Raw genomic sequence first — 16,568 nt, 5'->3', positions numbered from 1 at the left:
CTCGTTCACCTGCACATCTACCAATATGGCATATGCCATCATGTGCCAGCAATGCCCCTCTGCCATGTACATTGGCCAAACCGGACAGTCTCTATGCAAAAGACTAAATGGACACAAATCTGACATCAGGAATCATAACATTCAAAAACCAGTAGAACACTTCAGTCTCCCTGGTCACTCAGTAACAGACCTAAAAGTGGCAATTCTTCAACAACAAAAAAACTTCAAAAACAGACTCCAACGTGAAACTGCAGAACTGGAATTAATTTGCAAACTGGACACCATTAGATTAGGCCTGAATAAAGACTGGGAGTGGTTGGGTCAAACCAAAACCTAAACCTAATTTCCCCAATACTAATTTCCCCCTACTGTTACTCACACCTTCTTGTCAACTGTTTAAAATAGGCCACTCTCATTACCACTTCAAAAGTTATTTTTCCTCTCTTGGTATCCTGTTGTTAATTTATTTGTCTTGTTAAACTGACCTCACACTTGGTAAGGCAACTCACATCTTTTCATGTATGTATATCTGCTCCTGTATTTTCCACTCCATGCATCTGATGAAATAGGTTCTAGCCCACGCAAGCTTTTGCCCAAATAAATTTGTTAGTCTCTAAGGTGCCACAAGGACTCCTCATTGTTTTTTCTTTCCTTTACTCATTCTTTTGGCTCTTCTCTGATCTCTCTCCGATTTATCAACATCCTTCTTGAATTGTGGGCACCAGAACTGAACACATTATTCCAGCAGCAGCCGTCCCAGTGCCAAATACAGAGGGAAAATAACCTCTCTACTCCTATTCAAGAGTCTCCTGTTTATGCATCCTGGGATTGCATTAACTTTTTTGGCCACAGTGTCACACTGAGAGCTCATGTTCAGTCAATCATCCACCATGACCCCCAAATCTTTTTCAGACTCACTGATTCCTAGGATAGAGTTGCCCCCCCCCCCCCACACATATGACCTACATTCTTTGTTCCAGGAATATACATTCACATTTTCACATTTAGCTGTCTTAAAACATATTGTTTGCTTGCTCCCAGTTTACTAAGCGATCCATATCATTCTGAATCAGTGACCTATCCTCTTCATTATTTTCCTCTCCCCCAAATTTTGTGTCATCTGCACATTTTAGCAGTGATGATTTTATGTTTTCTTCCAGGTCATTGATAAACATTTTTAAGTAGCGTAGGACCAATAATCGATTCTTGAGGGATGCCACTGGAAACATACCCGCTCGATGATGATTCCCCGTTGAGACCTATTAGCCAGTTTTCAATCCATTTAATGTGTGCAATGTTAATTTTATATTGTTCTAGTTTTTTAATCAAAATATTGTGCGGTACCAAGTCAAATGCCTTGCAGAAGTCTATTACGTCAACACTATTACCTTTATCAATCAAACTTGTAAATATTTAAAAAAAAAAGATATCAAGTTTGTTTGACAGGCTCTATTTTCCATAAACCCATGTTGATTTGCATTAATTACATTGCCCTCCTCTATTTCTTTATTAATTAAGTCCCGAATCTGCCTGCCCATTATCTTGTCTGGGATCACTGTCAGGCTGACAGGCCTATAATTACCTGGGTCATCCCATTTATAATTTCTAAAAAGTGGCACATTAGCTTTCTTCCAGTCTTCTGGAACCTCCTCTGTGCTCTGAGACTTATTGAAAATCAAGGTTCAGCAAGCTCTTTCAGAACTCTTGGATGCAAGTTATCTGGACATGTTGATTTAAAAATGTTTAACCATAGTAGCTTCTGTGTAGCATCCTCCAGCAATACTGTTGGAATGTTCCCTGACCTCCCTTCCTCCTCCAACCACCTCCCAAACTCCATCCTGGATAGAATCCATCTATTACTCACTATCGCCTCTTAAAATGTCCCTTTCTCTATTGACCTCTTCTTGGCCAAATCTCATGGTCTCTGCTCTAGCCTCAATCTCCTTGATCCTTCTGCTGATTCTCACACTTTCGATCACCATCTCTAACTTGTGCCCTTTCCGGGTTTTTGTGATACTGTCTTTGGGTGATTGCATCTACCCATTGTTTCATCTACCCTATCCATGGTGATGACTCTCAGATCTACCTGTCCACTCCTGAATTGCCTCCTTTCACCCTGTTGTGCATCTCCCCATTCTCTGTCCCTGTTGACAACATCACAGTATCCTCCTTGTCTATCAAGCCTGTAACCTGGAAAGCATGTTAAACTTTTCCCTTTCCCTTGACCATGCACGAAACCATATCCAAATCCTGTCTCATCATTAAGATATAACCTTTTTTATCTGTCTCTTCAACTAAAACTCTTACTCAAGTCCTTATTATTTCATATCTTCACTACTGCAATTTTCTCCCCGGTCCTCCCTGATGCCCACATTGTCTTACTTCAGACCATACAAAATGATCATTAAGGTCCCTGCTCCTTGTTCTGATGACCCTACCTCCCTTTTTGAATCCTTCCACCATCTACTCCTCCACTGTATCAAGTTCAAGCTTCAAAGACCTGAATAGTTCTACCCCTCCCTGTTTATCATCCACCATGCACTGGTGTCGTTTTCTGTCACTTTGTGTCTCCTACCATCCTGGTATATCAATGTTGCCTGCCTTGATGCACTGTTTTTCTGCTTCACCAAACTTCTCTAAGAGTTCTTGAGTGCTGCTCCCTACACATGGAATGCCCTTTCTGAGCTGATCTACAAAGCTACCCTTCCTCTCCTCATTCAAATCCATTCTAAAGATCCATCTGAACCATTAAATGTATGAACTACTGTAATGGCATGTTGGGGTTTGTGTGCCTTAATATACAGAGATAGACTGATATGTTTATTAGCCTTGTCTCTAGGTATCTTTATCAAAAACCTTATTATGCCATATCTCTTTGCATTATTGGGATGTGGCCAATGATCACTTGGCCATCTTGTTTGTTGTTCTCTTCTCCCCTGCTCTCCACCTCACTCTGTATGTTCTCTTTTCAAGAATGTGAACTTTACAAGGCAAGCGTTATTTTTGTTTGGAAAGCAGTTTGGGAGCATCCTAGAAACAACACTGGGGATAGTTCATCTTTTACTAGCACTAAATAGGACTGGTCAAAAATTTTCCAGCAAAGATTTTTTTTACAAGAAAAGGCTTTTTTGGTTGCAGTGAAAATTTCATTGAAAATGTCTGTATTTTCATTCATCCAGCACATCGCTCGCCCGCACTGCTTCTCACCGCCCCCATTGGCCCGGGATGGCGAACCGCGGCCAGCGGGGGCCGCGATCGGCTGAACCTGCCGCGTCAGCAGGTAAATAAAACTGGCCCGGCCCGCCAGGGTGCTTACCCTGGCGAGCTGTGTGCCAAACGTTGCTGACCCCTGCCATATCCACTCGATCACCCTTGTCCACATGTTTTTTTGACCGCCCTCAAAGAATACTAATAGATTAGCGAGACATGATTTCTCTTTACAAAATCCATGTTGACTCTTCCCTAACAAATCATGTTAATCTATGTGTTTGCTAATTCTGCTCTTTACTATAATTTCAACCAATGTGCCTAGTTGTGTACTGTAGTTAGTCTGTAATTGCCATGATTACCTCTGGAGCATTTTTTAAAAATTGGTATTACAATTCAATACAAATAAGTGCAAAGTACTTCACTTAGGAAGGAGAAATCAAATGCACAACTACAAAATGGGGACTAAGTTGCTAGGTGGTGGTGGGGTTGAAAAGGATTTGGGAGTTATAATGGATCACAAATTGAACACGAGTCAACAATATGATGCAGTTGTGAAAAAAGTTAATATCATTTTGGGGTGTATTAACAGGAGTGTCATATGTAAGATGTAGGAGATAATTGTCCTGCTGTTCTTGGCACTGGTGAGACTTCAGTTGGTATACTGTGTTCAATTCTGGGCACCACACTTTAGGAAAGATGTGAACAACCTGGAGAGAGTCCAGAGGAGAGCAACAAAAATGATTAAAGGTTTAGAAAATCTGACGTAGGAGGAAAGGTTAAAAAAAGGCCATGTTTAGTATAGCTAAAAGAAGACTGAGGGGGGACCTGATAATAGTCTTCAAACATATTAAAGGTTGTTATAAAGAAGACTGTGGTCAATTCTTCTCCATGTCCACTGAAAGTAGGACAAGAAGTAACGGCATTAGTCCTGCAGCAAGGGAGATTTAAGTTAGATATTAGGAAAAACTTTCTAACTATAAGGGCAGTTAAGTTCTGGAAAAGATTCCAAGGGAGGTTGTGGAATTCCCATCATTAGAGGTTTGTAAAAACAGGTTAGACAAACACCTGTCAGGGTGGTCTAGGTTTACTTTGTCCTGCCTCAGTTCAGGGGCAGGACATGACTTCTCAAGGTCCCTTCCAGCCGCCCTACATTGCTATGATTCTGTATCCTTTTTGAAAAACCTAGAATATGTTGTCTGAAAGAAGCTCACTTCAGTAACTTTTAATCACATGAGTTTGCAGAACCAGGCCTCTACTTTCAGGAACTCCTTACTGTTTATTCTCAGTGACATTGCCATCAAATGTCCAAATCTTTGTCCCACTAAAGTCAGGACTCCCATTCACTTCAGTTGGGCCAGGATTTGGCCAAAAATTAGAGAGGCTATCACATAATTATTAGATCAGTAAATAATTGTGGTGTTTATTGTACTAACTTAGGGTCAGATTTTTCCACTGTTACTCCCTTTGAGTGGCACCTTACTTTGTGAATAAACTAAATGAAATTGATAGGTGTATGTACTATTCAGTGGCAAAACTGGATTCTTAATTTTCTATTTTTATTTTTTCTTAGTCAAATTCTATGATGTCCTAATCTAAAAAACATACAAGATGATTTCTTGTTTATAAGGGGTCTCAAACTACTCAATACAAATTTCAGTTTTTATGGATCAGATATTAATTTGCAGTGTGAACAAAGTAATATGTGTTTTCAATAAATTCACTATTTTTCACTTTTTCTATGTCTGCTTTATTTTATTTTTTTTATTTTGTCTTCTGTGAAAAATTGAAAAATGTTTATCTCGCAGCTGTTCCCCAGAAATCTATCAGGAACACATTAAAGCTATTCTAGAAAGATGTTATCTATTCTTTTTAGATAACATTTGTTGAACTACATGCTACCATTCTGAATAATATAGAAATTACACTAGGAGTGACCTGTCTGCCACAGAAAACGTTTAAAAAACAGTTGATTTCAAAGCTCTAAGTTGAGTTAGGGTGCTTTTCTAAGCCAGCACTTTCTCAAAGTGGTAGCATGCTGTGCTACCAGCCGGAGACCTGAGTTCAGAAGCACACTCTGGATTCAACTCCAAACCCAGCTGAAGCTAGGGACTGTTCAAAGCTGATGTGTTAATGCTCTAAAGGTTGAGCTTACCAGGTGCTTTGTGTCAGAGGGTATAAAGTTTGCTTTTAAAAATGTATCCAGTTTTGTTTAATGCTCAGAGTTCCTCAATCACCCTCCTATTTGGAGTCAGTCTTATGGGCAGGACTGTTTGGTAAAAAGATGTTGGGAAAAAATTATCATATTTGGAATTATTTTTTTATAAAAAAAATGCTGCTTACACAACTTTTCATTGTGAAGGAGGCTGCAGTTTCAGTCCTGATCCTCAAAGTAAATGTACTATAGCGATGCCTTATACAACCACATTAGTATTTATGATCCTATAATATTTGATATATTTTCAACATAAAATCATGTGACATAAGGGCCCCATTCTCCTCTACATGAGAATAACCCATAGAGGGGACAGGAAATTCTGTGAGTTGAAATTCTTCAGGATTTCCTATTAATTGGTTTCCTGGATATCTTTCTCTTTTACCCTCCCCTCCACTGGGGTGGAGGAAGACAGTGGGGTTTGTGATATAACCACTGATTCTTCTTCGAGTGCTGTCCCTGTGGGTGCTCCACTTCCGGTGTTGGTAAGTCCTGGTGCCGTCAATTGGAGATTTATAGTAGCACTGTCCATGCGGGTCGCGTGTGCGCAGTAGGTGTCTCTAGGTGCCATTGGTGCTGCATCTAGCGCGCACACGACCCGAGCCCTCCAGTTGAGAAGGAACGTGGCTGAAGATGGAGCTCAGGGGCAGTGCTCGTCATTCTCACAATACCTTTAAAAATAGCAGTTTAAATAGTTAGTCTTTTAAAAGTTATAGTTAGTATTAGTTGGTGATAGTTTTAGTTAAAAATAAAAAGTTTACTTTCCCAGTTTACCCTTCCTGCATCGGGTTCGGTTAACCATCAGAGATGCCTGGCTCTCCAGGCATTAAGCAATGCAGCTCTTGCCGTGAAGCAATGCCTGTTTCGGACAGACACTCTTTGTGTGTCCGATGTCTTGGGAGATGCATAACCCGCAAAAATGCACCCACTGCAATAATCTGAGAGCGAGAGCCTGGTGTGATCGAGATCTCCGCTTGAAAATGATACTGATGGAGAAATCTCTCCAACCAGAGCCAGACCAATGGACCTCCTCTCTGGGTATCCCCCTGCAGGGACAGGAGACATGCCTTCCTTTAGAAGATCAAGGAAGAAGGTGCAGACATCTCCACAGAAAACACCGCAGAAACATAGGCAGTCTCCTGCCAGGTTGTTACTCCTGATGCCGACACATGCTCGGGTGAGCATCTATGATGCTCTGGGCACTTCCAGCACTGCCGAGTCCTGAGCGAAGGAGATGGAGTCAAGGCACAGACGACAAAATGCCTCCTCCACGGCACCCAATTCATCCATAAGGGACCCGGTACCGAGTGTCTCCTCAGGCACCATGCCTCCACCCCAGCATGGACATTGCAGTTGGCACCGGCTGATAAAACCAAGTTGGCACCAACCACACCGACTAAATCAACACCACATTGGATGGCACCGACATTGGTACTGACAAGAGCGCCCTCATTGGCACCGACATCAGAAGTGCCACAGAATCTACTGCAACAGAGAGACTTGGCTCTTTCATCGGCACCCCAGGCCCTACTATTCGGTACTGAGGCCTCTAAATTAGAGGTGATCCCCATACTTCTCATGGCATGGTACACTCGTCCAGTGGTGGTGATGATGATGTGCAGGAACCATTCACTTTCTCATTGCACCACTCATCACCAAAAGACTGACAACCACCCTGGAGCCAGATGGGTCCTAAATACCCTTATAACCAGCTGGCTCACCTGTGGTATGGTCTACCCTGGATGTATCCACCGATGGCCTTCCCAAGGCAATGGGCACGTTGGGAACCCTGGGCAACTTACCTGGGCCCCCAGACCAGGCCACCCACGGCTCACAGAGCAGAGGTCTAATCCCTCGTCTCCCACCCTGCAGGCTCAGGCTGTTGGGGATGACACAGAAACAGTCATTGATTAGGAAGTGACATCTCCTGCTCACAATTCTTCCTTGTCCCCAGATAAAGCAATCATGCACCGTCGCCTACCTCGGCAGTTCCAGGAGCTGTTTAAATGGATCACCCAAAGCCAGGACATCTCGTTGAAATGCAGACAAACCAACACAAGCTGGTACAAATCTTACAACCTGCATCTACTTCCAAAATCCCCCTGCCTATCAATGATGTGATTTAGAACCAGCAGAGAGAGTCTGGCAGATATCAGCCTCAATTCCGCCGACATGCAAAAGTGCAGATAGAAAGTATTACGTTCCCCCCAAAGGGGTGGACTTCCTCTTCTTGCACCCGCCTCCCAACTCCTTGGTGGTCGACGCTGCCAACCAATGTGACAAACTAGACCCCCACAAGACAATCAATCGACCCCCACAAGACAAAAAAAACCAAGAAGGCTTGACCTCTTCAGACAAAAAATTTACTCCTTGACGACATTACAATTCTGAGTCACCAAGTATTTGGCCTTGCCGGCCAAATACGATTATGATATTTATGGGAAACTCAGCTCATTCACAGCGAAGCTCCCAAGGAGAAACAATCACAATTCCAGGCAATTGTAAATGAGGGTCAACTCATAGCTAAAACAACCCTCCAAGTGTCTTTGGATGTCATGGACACGGCAGCCAGAACCACGGTCATGGCTGTAATCATGCACTGGGGATCCTTCCTGGTTATAATCCTCTGGCATACCTAAAGAGCTCCAAAACAAGGTCGAGGACTCACCTTTCAACTGACAGAAGCTATTTTTGAACACGACAGATGAGGTGCTCCTCTCAGTGAAGGATTCTCAAGCCACTCTTCACTCTTTGGGGATCTATACTCCAGCTGCAAAGAGAAGATGATACCAGCCTTATCAGAGGAAAAGGGATTCCTCTTCTAACCGACAGCAACAACAATGGCAATACGAAAACCAAAGACATCGCCAACAGTTGCAGTGATGGAGAGCACCTCAAGCTCAACCATCGACTTCTCAATTGGCTCCACCCAAGCCACAATTTTGGAGTTTTGGTCCAGGGTCTGGACAACCTCCCACACCAGGCAGCACTTTCACCTGATCTGTCCCCATGCTTTGGACACCGTCTTCACCCATTCTACCACTTCTGGTGTCAATAACAACAGACATTGTACAATCAGGATATACCATCCCCTTTACCTCCCGATCACCTACCCTCCCCCCTCCCCATCCCTCTTCAGAGACCCTTCTCATGAGCACCTGTTACGACAAGAAGTTGATCATCTTCTACAACTAGATGCTGTAGAATGAGTACCTTCGCAATACGGGGGGAAGGGGGTTCTACTCCCACTAATTCTTGACACAGAAGAAGAATGGGGGATGGAGACCTATCTTGGATCTCAGGAAACTCAACAAGTTTGTATGCCACTCAAAAGTTCAAAATGGTTGTACTGGGCATGATACTCTTTTATCTTCCCCTCCACGGAGCCGGAGGAAGACAGTGGGGTTTGTGATATAACCATTGAGTCTGTCAGAACTGCTGGCATGCTGCTGACTATATCCGTCCCACTGCAGTGTGTCTGGTGAAGATGCTCCATGCCAACAGCAGAGAGCTCTCTAGTCGGCACAATAAAACTACCTCTTGAATGGTGGTAGCTACGTCGGTGGGAGAAGATCTCCCACCAACATTGCACTGTCCACATCAGCGCTTATGTCGGTGTAATTTATGTCACTCAAGTGGGTGGTTTATTCACTCCCCGCCCCCGCTCCCCCAAGCGACATAAGTAATGCCAACATAAGCTGTAGTGTAAACATAGGCTTAGACTGTAAACTCTTTGGGGTGGATATTGTCTTTTTGTTGTGTTTGAACAGCGCCTAGCACAATGGGTTCCTGATCCATGACTGAGACTTCTAGGCACTATGATAATAGAAGTAATAAATAATAATATAATGTGTGACAAAACCCAAAAGGAGGGACATAGAAAAATTATTCATGCAGGAAACTTAAAATGCTGTGTGAGTCATTGATTTAGTGTACATAACTCTTACATGAACTTAATTTAATGATTCTGCATTTCTGAAGTAATTTTCAACAATAGAAGTTAAGGGGCCCCAAATATGTATGGAATGTGGGCAGCTTGGGGACTAAAATGAATATCTGGGATTTTGGCATTGGTTCCCCCTCCTCTCCCCTAACCCCCCCGGTCTCAGGTGAGGCAAACTTCTTCAGGTAAATAGCTTTTGCCCAGAAACCTGCTGCATACCTTTGTAAAGGTTCTTTTGAGTCATTTGTTTCCTGGTTCCAACGTGAGTCCTTCAGTTCTGTGCGCCTACCTGAGGTTTGCATGGCTTAAAAATTGAGTTTAAGGCAGCACTGTAGCAGATGCCCTAGATGCAGGGCCAAGTCAGTTTTTAGATTTGTTTGTTGTGTGGAATACCTGGCTTTCCTAAATAAGAATACAACATTCAGCATTTGTTTTTGTTGTTGTGAGAGTGAGGTAACAGAGCTGGTTGCATGTGAAGTCTTACTTGTGTGCTGGCTACATATATGCAAACTTGCAAGAGTGAAAACCTATAGCTGCTTTGAAACAAAGTGAAGGTTTTATAAATTTGATATTTTTGAGCTTTTTCAGATTAATAAAGGAGCTTTTCAGATTAATAAAGAAGCTACATTCAGCCCTGTTTATATCCTCCATCCATAAATCCCCACACTTAAGTTTCTTTGATAATGGAAATAAAAGGGTGAGAAAACTAAAAAAAATAATAAAAGAATCATCAGGTCTGACTTTAATTAATGCCTCTACCTTACTCTTTGAAACACTTGAGAGACATAATAAGATAAAATAGAGAAATAAGTTCCTAAACAATGTGGTCAGCAGTAACACAGCTATATAAATAACCACTATATGAAAACTCACAAAAATCAAATATCATTTTTATGTTCTCCACTTCTATTAATTATATTCAACTTAAAAACTATATTAAAATTACATTTCTCACTGAAATATAATATAGAAATCCACTGCCAGACATCTAACAATCAGCAGGCAAAATACTCATCTGGGCCCTATTGAACCTATAATATAGAAGAAAAACAATGAGGAGTCCTTGTGGCACCTTAGAGACTAACAAATTTATTTGGGCATAAGCTTTCGTGGGCTAGAACCCACTTCATCAGAAGCTGTGAGTAACAGTAGGGAGAAATATCCTGAAGGACGATCCCTCACTCTCACAGACCTTGGGAGACAGGCCAGTCCTCGCCTACAGACAGCCCCACAACCTGAAGCAAATACTCACCAGCAACTACACACCACACAGTAAAAACACCAACCCAGGAACCAAACCCTGCTACGAACCCCGGTGCCAACTCTGTCCACATATCTATTCAGTGGACACCATCCTAGGACCTAACCACATCAGCCACACCACCAGGGGCTTGTTCACCTGCACATCTACCAATATGACATATGCCATCATGTGCCAGCAATGCCCCTCTGCCATATACATTGGCCACACCGGACAGTCTCTACGCAAAAGACTAAATGGACACAAATCTGACATCAGGAATCATAACATTGAAAAACCAGTAGGAGAACACTTCAGTCTCCCTGGTCACTCAATAACAGACCTAAAAGTGGCAATTCTTCAACAAAAAAACTTCAAAAACAGACTCCAACGTGAAACTGCAGAACTGGAATTAATTTGCAAACTGGATACCATCAGATTAGGCCTGAATAAAGACTGGGAGTGGTTGGGTCATTACAAAACCTAAACTTCATTTCCCCAATACTAATTTCTCCCTAGTGTTACTCACACCTTCTTGTCAACTGTCTGTAATGGGCCACTCTCTTACCACTTCAAAAGTTATTTTTCCTCCCTTGGTATCCTGCTGTTAATTGAGTTATCTCGGTAGACTGACCTCACACTTGGTAAAGCAACCCCCATCCTTTCATGTATTTATACCTGCTCCTGTATTTTTCACTTCATGCATCTGATGAAGTAGGTTCTAGCCCACGAAAGCTTATGCCCAAATAAATTTGTTAGTCTCCAAGGTGCCACAAAGACTCCTCATTGTTTTTGCTAATACAGACTAACACGGCTACCACTCTGAAACCTATAATATAGAGGAGATTTGATTCTTAATTATGAGAATCTTACATTCTTTTAATGTATGAAGGAAACTTTAGTGAATTTACATTATTTTTAAGAGTGATTCCCAAGAGAGGCCCTAAAAATACTCCTTTGTTTTTAATATGGCATTTTGCTTGAACTATAACTCTCTCTGCTGATACAAGAGAAAGCTTTCTTTTAGAGTAATATGGGACTGAGCTCCAGAGTCAGGAAGGAGTCCTCCTTTGCTTTCAAAGCTCCCTTCTAGATACCCTTTAGTCCCCATCAATAAAAGCAGCTTTAACGAGTCTTCCTCCCTCTCAATGGCCTCTACGTGTTGAATATACCATACCTCAAATAAAGTTGCATTGTCCTAAAGGCTACATGTATCAAGCGATTGCTACTTAACCCCAGGTCTCCCAAATAAAATTGTCCTATTACTTCTGCAGAGATATCAAATACTGATTTGAAATCACAGGAAACTACTATGGTTGTATTTTTTTAAATGGTTTACCAGACTTTTTTAATGAATAGAAAATTATGTGTGGGAGGAAATAACTGGATGATTCTGGGGAATAGGGTCTATATCCTCTTACTTTACTATTTGGGTCGCCAGTTTGAATCTAGATCAGGTAGATACTAGTGGTTTTTGTAATGCCTAAGATTCCCTATCATCCAGTGTTCAAATGAGGAGCAATGGGAGGAGTGGTTATGCCATATCCTTTCATCTTCAGTTGGAAAAAAGACAAATTCAGAAATAAACTGCAGTTTGAGAAGTGTATCCAAGCCTGACAGTGTCCTTTATCCCAATCACCACAAGCATAAGTGACCTCTCAGAATAGGATTTTTGTGGTTGATTAGTTCAAAGGCTGTTCTGCAGGTTCTGTAGCTCAGCACCCAGAGATAAAAATGCCATTCCTTTTCATTACATCCTGAGACTTTCAAATTCCATCAATTTATGGGATTATGTAGAGTCACTTCCAACCAATGGCCATATTAGGAAGTCGGAAAAATTAATGGGAGGAGAGGGAAGGGATAGAGATGCTTAGGGCATCCATTGAGATCTCTGCATTGTGCAGAAAGATTCTCTGTGGGTAATAATCAGCAAACCCTATTTACAACGAGCCCTGGCATTGTGAAAACTGTAAGAAACCCCCCCCCCCTTTTTAAAGAATCTTTTAAAAAGATTTAGCTTTTAAAGCATTTTGATCAGAAATCACGGTTGTACCTCTGCCCCCTTCATGGCCTCCTCAAGGGCACCCCCTTGGGTCTCAGCCCAGAGTTTTAAGGCTGCATCCCCCTTGCAATTCATTGTGCTTGTCCCAGCAGGTCTGACTTTGGGTCAGTGCCTGTGGTTCTGCTTTCTCTCAGGAACAATGACAGAGGTAACCAGCAACCCACCAGCTTTCACATAGCACAGTACATACATTTATTTAGAACAAAAGCATTACAGAGAAAACTGTCTACATGCACATTAAACTTACCAGGTATTTCCCATCATCTGCACAGGATCCTGGTAGGTCCTCACTTAAGTCTGGCAGTTCTTTGTTCCAAAGTGAGTCGGAGGCTGAGTTAGAGCAGGCTGACTCTTTATACAGGTTGGAGGCCTTTACCTCCCAGGCCTCCTGAAACAGGTAAAACCAGTCAATGCCATTTCCCCCAGGGGGATAATCTTGAAAGGGTTGTGTATCTACATAACCAGCATTGGGAATTTGCATTAATTACACACCCCCAATGATTCCAGAGTCCACAGGAAACCCACCCAGTGAGCCAGGAACACAAATATACATACACTGCTTATTGATACAATAGGTTGGGAATATCGTATGTGCCCATAGCATCTGACACATCTCAATAAAATAGTCTTTAAAGTTTTCATGTTTGCAAGGTCTCACATCTATCATGACCAGAAACACGGCATAGGCCCACCAATGCTCAGTCAGTATTCTTACTCAGATGTAGGCCTCTTAAATGATACATGGGTAAAGAGAAAATACCTTCCAGGCTTGCCATTTTTCTGTTAACAGCCAAGCTGAGTGCAGAGAAAAGATCCAAAAACCTCTATGATCTGTTAACGATCCATGACCACAGAGGCTACAATCATCAGCCAGACACATACATAAATGAGAAATAGTACTAATAGCCTTTGCCTCCAGAAAAACAAGACCTCTACCCATTTAGTAAAGAAGGATCTTCCTTATGTGCCAGTAGTTAGTAACATTTATGTCCTTTTCTCAGGCCTCTGGCCACTAGAAGACATCATAATTAAAAAACCAATGTTCACTTCAGCAGGCCTGATATTATACATCCAGAAGGGAGCAGAGCGCACTTACTGTGTGTGTATGTGGCAGCACACAGCACTGTGGAAGGCAATGGATTCTAGTGCAGTGAACATACTGAGAAGTGAAATAGTGATGAAGGGGCTGATTTTTAAAAGATTTACAGTTCTATTGAAGTCAATGTGGCTACTCACATTGTATAAAGTTAAGCAAGGGTATAAGTCTTTGAAGGATCCGGGCCTAAAAGACCACTTCAAATGCTTTGTCTTTTAGTCCTAGTTGTTTTGCTTAAGCATATGTGTTTTGGAAAATAATGTTCACCTTGGATATAATTGAAGTGCTCAAAGAGCCAGTTTAAGCAGTATTACCAGGGTTATAGATATTAGGTACAGTGTGTGTAAGAGAACTTGATGAAAGAAACTCACCCAGCAACCCTCATTTACACAAAAAAGCAAATCCTTTAATTTTCAAGCATCAAAAGGCACTTACAATTTTTGAGGAAAGCACTTCATTTCAAAATAAGCACTCTGCTTCAGAAAGACAGCTGAAGTAGTCCAACATTTCAAAGATGAATTTGCTTCTGCTCTTTATTTTCTCCTGACAAACTTAAACCAAAGTGTTTGTGCGTATTTGAGACAGGTCTACCTGCCTATTAACATTGCCTTCTGTTAGTTAAGGTATTTTACTATTTACTCAGAATTTTTTTTTTTACTTTAAATATACCAGGGGGTAGCTGCAAAAACTAGTATGTTTTATTTTTGCTCCTTATTGAAAAGCACACAGTTCCCCAACAAACTGAACCCCACATCAGGCAAATGCCAGAGGAAAAGTATGGTTCTTGCAGAATGCTATAGCAGCAAACTTGGTCTCTGTTGGGGACAGCAAATTCAAGAGTAAGGTTTGACTATGAATTTAATTTCATTTCTCTGACAATGGCCAGCTTCCAGCCCCTGAATTTTAAAGCTAGGCCCTGTTAGTGGGAGCAGCCCAGCTAACAGCAAATGCTGAGTGGTTACATGGGGGAAGATCAGGTTCTCAGGGAACCAGAACCCAAGCCAGGTTGGTTGGAATCCTTCTGTGAATACTATTGGAAATTAACTATAGGTTGGCTAGTGCAACAAAACACAAGTTTTGCCCTGCTGTTGAGCTACAGAGGTGAACCTAAACACATTAACGTGGGCCTGATCCAAAGTGTAATGAAGTCAATGGAAAAATTCCTGCTGACTTTAGTGGGCTTTGGATCAGGTCCACTGTGAGCCAAGTATTTCAATTTGCTTCTATGTGTATTGTATGGAGGGAGATGAACTACACTGAACCATATGCATTTGCTTGAGACTACAAAGAAACTAAAAACTATTCATTTCAGGCCTGATTGGAGTCTCCCTTGACTTCATGGGGATTGGATCAGGTCCTTCAACACCATTCCAATTTCTGTTAATCATGCGTCTCTTGCGGGTACAGCTTCTCGGGTGTAAAGCCAGTTTTTTTCTACAGTAATCCAATTAGTTGCATAACTGTTCAGCACATCTGTTTAAATAGTTTATAACTGGCAAGGCACAGAGCTTTGGGCTTGATCTGGCCAGGTGCTGAGTTTCCTCCGTTTCCAGTGGCAGCAATGGGAGTTGAGAGTTCTCAATACCATGAAGGTTTCTTTCTGTCTGTGTGTTTGTCTCATCTACCTATTTATCATTTTATATCACATTCATCGCCATGGTATTGGGAGAGTCTTTTCCTTGCTGGTTCTTGTGCAATAACACAAAGCTGTAATGTTAGGGTTGTAATTACCAAAGAGGAATGCTTAAATCCCAACAAAATGTGGATTTTAGTGAAATAATAAACACAAGAAAAAAGTTTTAATACTTGATTCTGTCAACCTTTCCCTCAGCCCAAAACTTAAATTTGAGGCCTAAAGTATGTGTTAATAGAGATGGTTAAATAATGTTAAAAGATTTCACAAAAAATGGAAATTTCAGTTTTATGTTATATATTTTAACAAAGTTTTTACTTAAACTTTTATTGCAATCATTTCCAAAATAATTTCTGTATCAAAAAATGAGGTTTCAGTGTGGAAAATACAGTTTTTTGGCAAACAAAATTGTTGTATCATGCATTTAAAAATGATTTTCATAAAATTGTTGGTGAAAAGCTCAATAAAAAATATCACAGAAAATGTGAAAAATGGAAAATCTCAACAATTTTGTTTTTTAAAAAAGGCTGATTTTTTTTTTAACAAAAAATCTTTTTGGGTTGCAAAATTTCAATCAGCTATATCTGACATGGTTTCTTTTACTCTGTTGAATATGATTATAGGGCACGTGCTCTTCTTGCCTTTTGTTCATATTACAGATGCAGATAGGATGTACCAAAACCATATAAATCAATTTATATCAATCAGACAATATCAGTGTATATTGCATGTATTCTTGGCTATACTGCATGTATATGTGGCTAAAATATCATAATCAGACAAATGCATATGAGCAGAATTTAATTGACAAGGTAACAGCCTAAAAATAACTAAACTCAGAAATATTTTCCACCCGGTGCTAAACAATTAGATTTTAACATGATAATTATGCAGTTAGGTACTTTCTCCTGCAAAAATCAGGTAAATTAAAATATATCTCTCCTGTGAGAAACCCACAAGTCACCCTTTTTAAGTTCTTTTGTTACTATCTTTAAAATTCTTAACTCTTGCATCATTGATTTAAGTATCCTCTGAAATGTGTAATTGCAAAAACATTTTGAAAATTAAAATGCTTACATATTTGTACCCATTCATTACTACTGAGGTGTTAAAATAATTTATTCCATTATATTAACGGTTGCTTGATGCATCAAAAGATAATTTGCCATGTA

At 41.0% G+C, this 16,568-nt stretch overlaps 1 long non-coding RNA gene across 2 annotated transcripts; it reads right to left on the bottom strand.

The window, feature by feature from the left end:
• Positions 1–607: 607 nt before the first annotated feature.
• Positions 608–13,322, bottom strand: LOC112061799 (uncharacterized). Of its 2 annotated transcripts, none has more exons than XR_006176982.2 (4): positions 12,915–13,322; positions 8,091–8,192; positions 7,144–7,301; positions 608–6,093 (listed from the first exon to the last, which is right to left on the bottom strand). It is a non-coding gene; the product is annotated as an uncharacterized LOC112061799 (long non-coding RNA). The 2 variants fall into 2 exon arrangements; XR_006176981.2 differs by having other exon boundaries at positions 7,225–7,301; positions 12,915–13,133.
• Positions 13,323–16,568: the final 3,246 nt, after the last annotated feature.

This window comes from Chrysemys picta, chromosome 11 (genome assembly GCF_011386835.1).
Source record: "Chrysemys picta bellii isolate R12L10 chromosome 11, ASM1138683v2, whole genome shotgun sequence".
Taxonomy (NCBI): domain Eukaryota; kingdom Metazoa; phylum Chordata; order Testudines; family Emydidae; genus Chrysemys; species Chrysemys picta.
The sequence above is the reverse complement of the archived record's forward strand: the minus strand, read 5'-3'. Positions and strand labels throughout refer to the sequence as shown.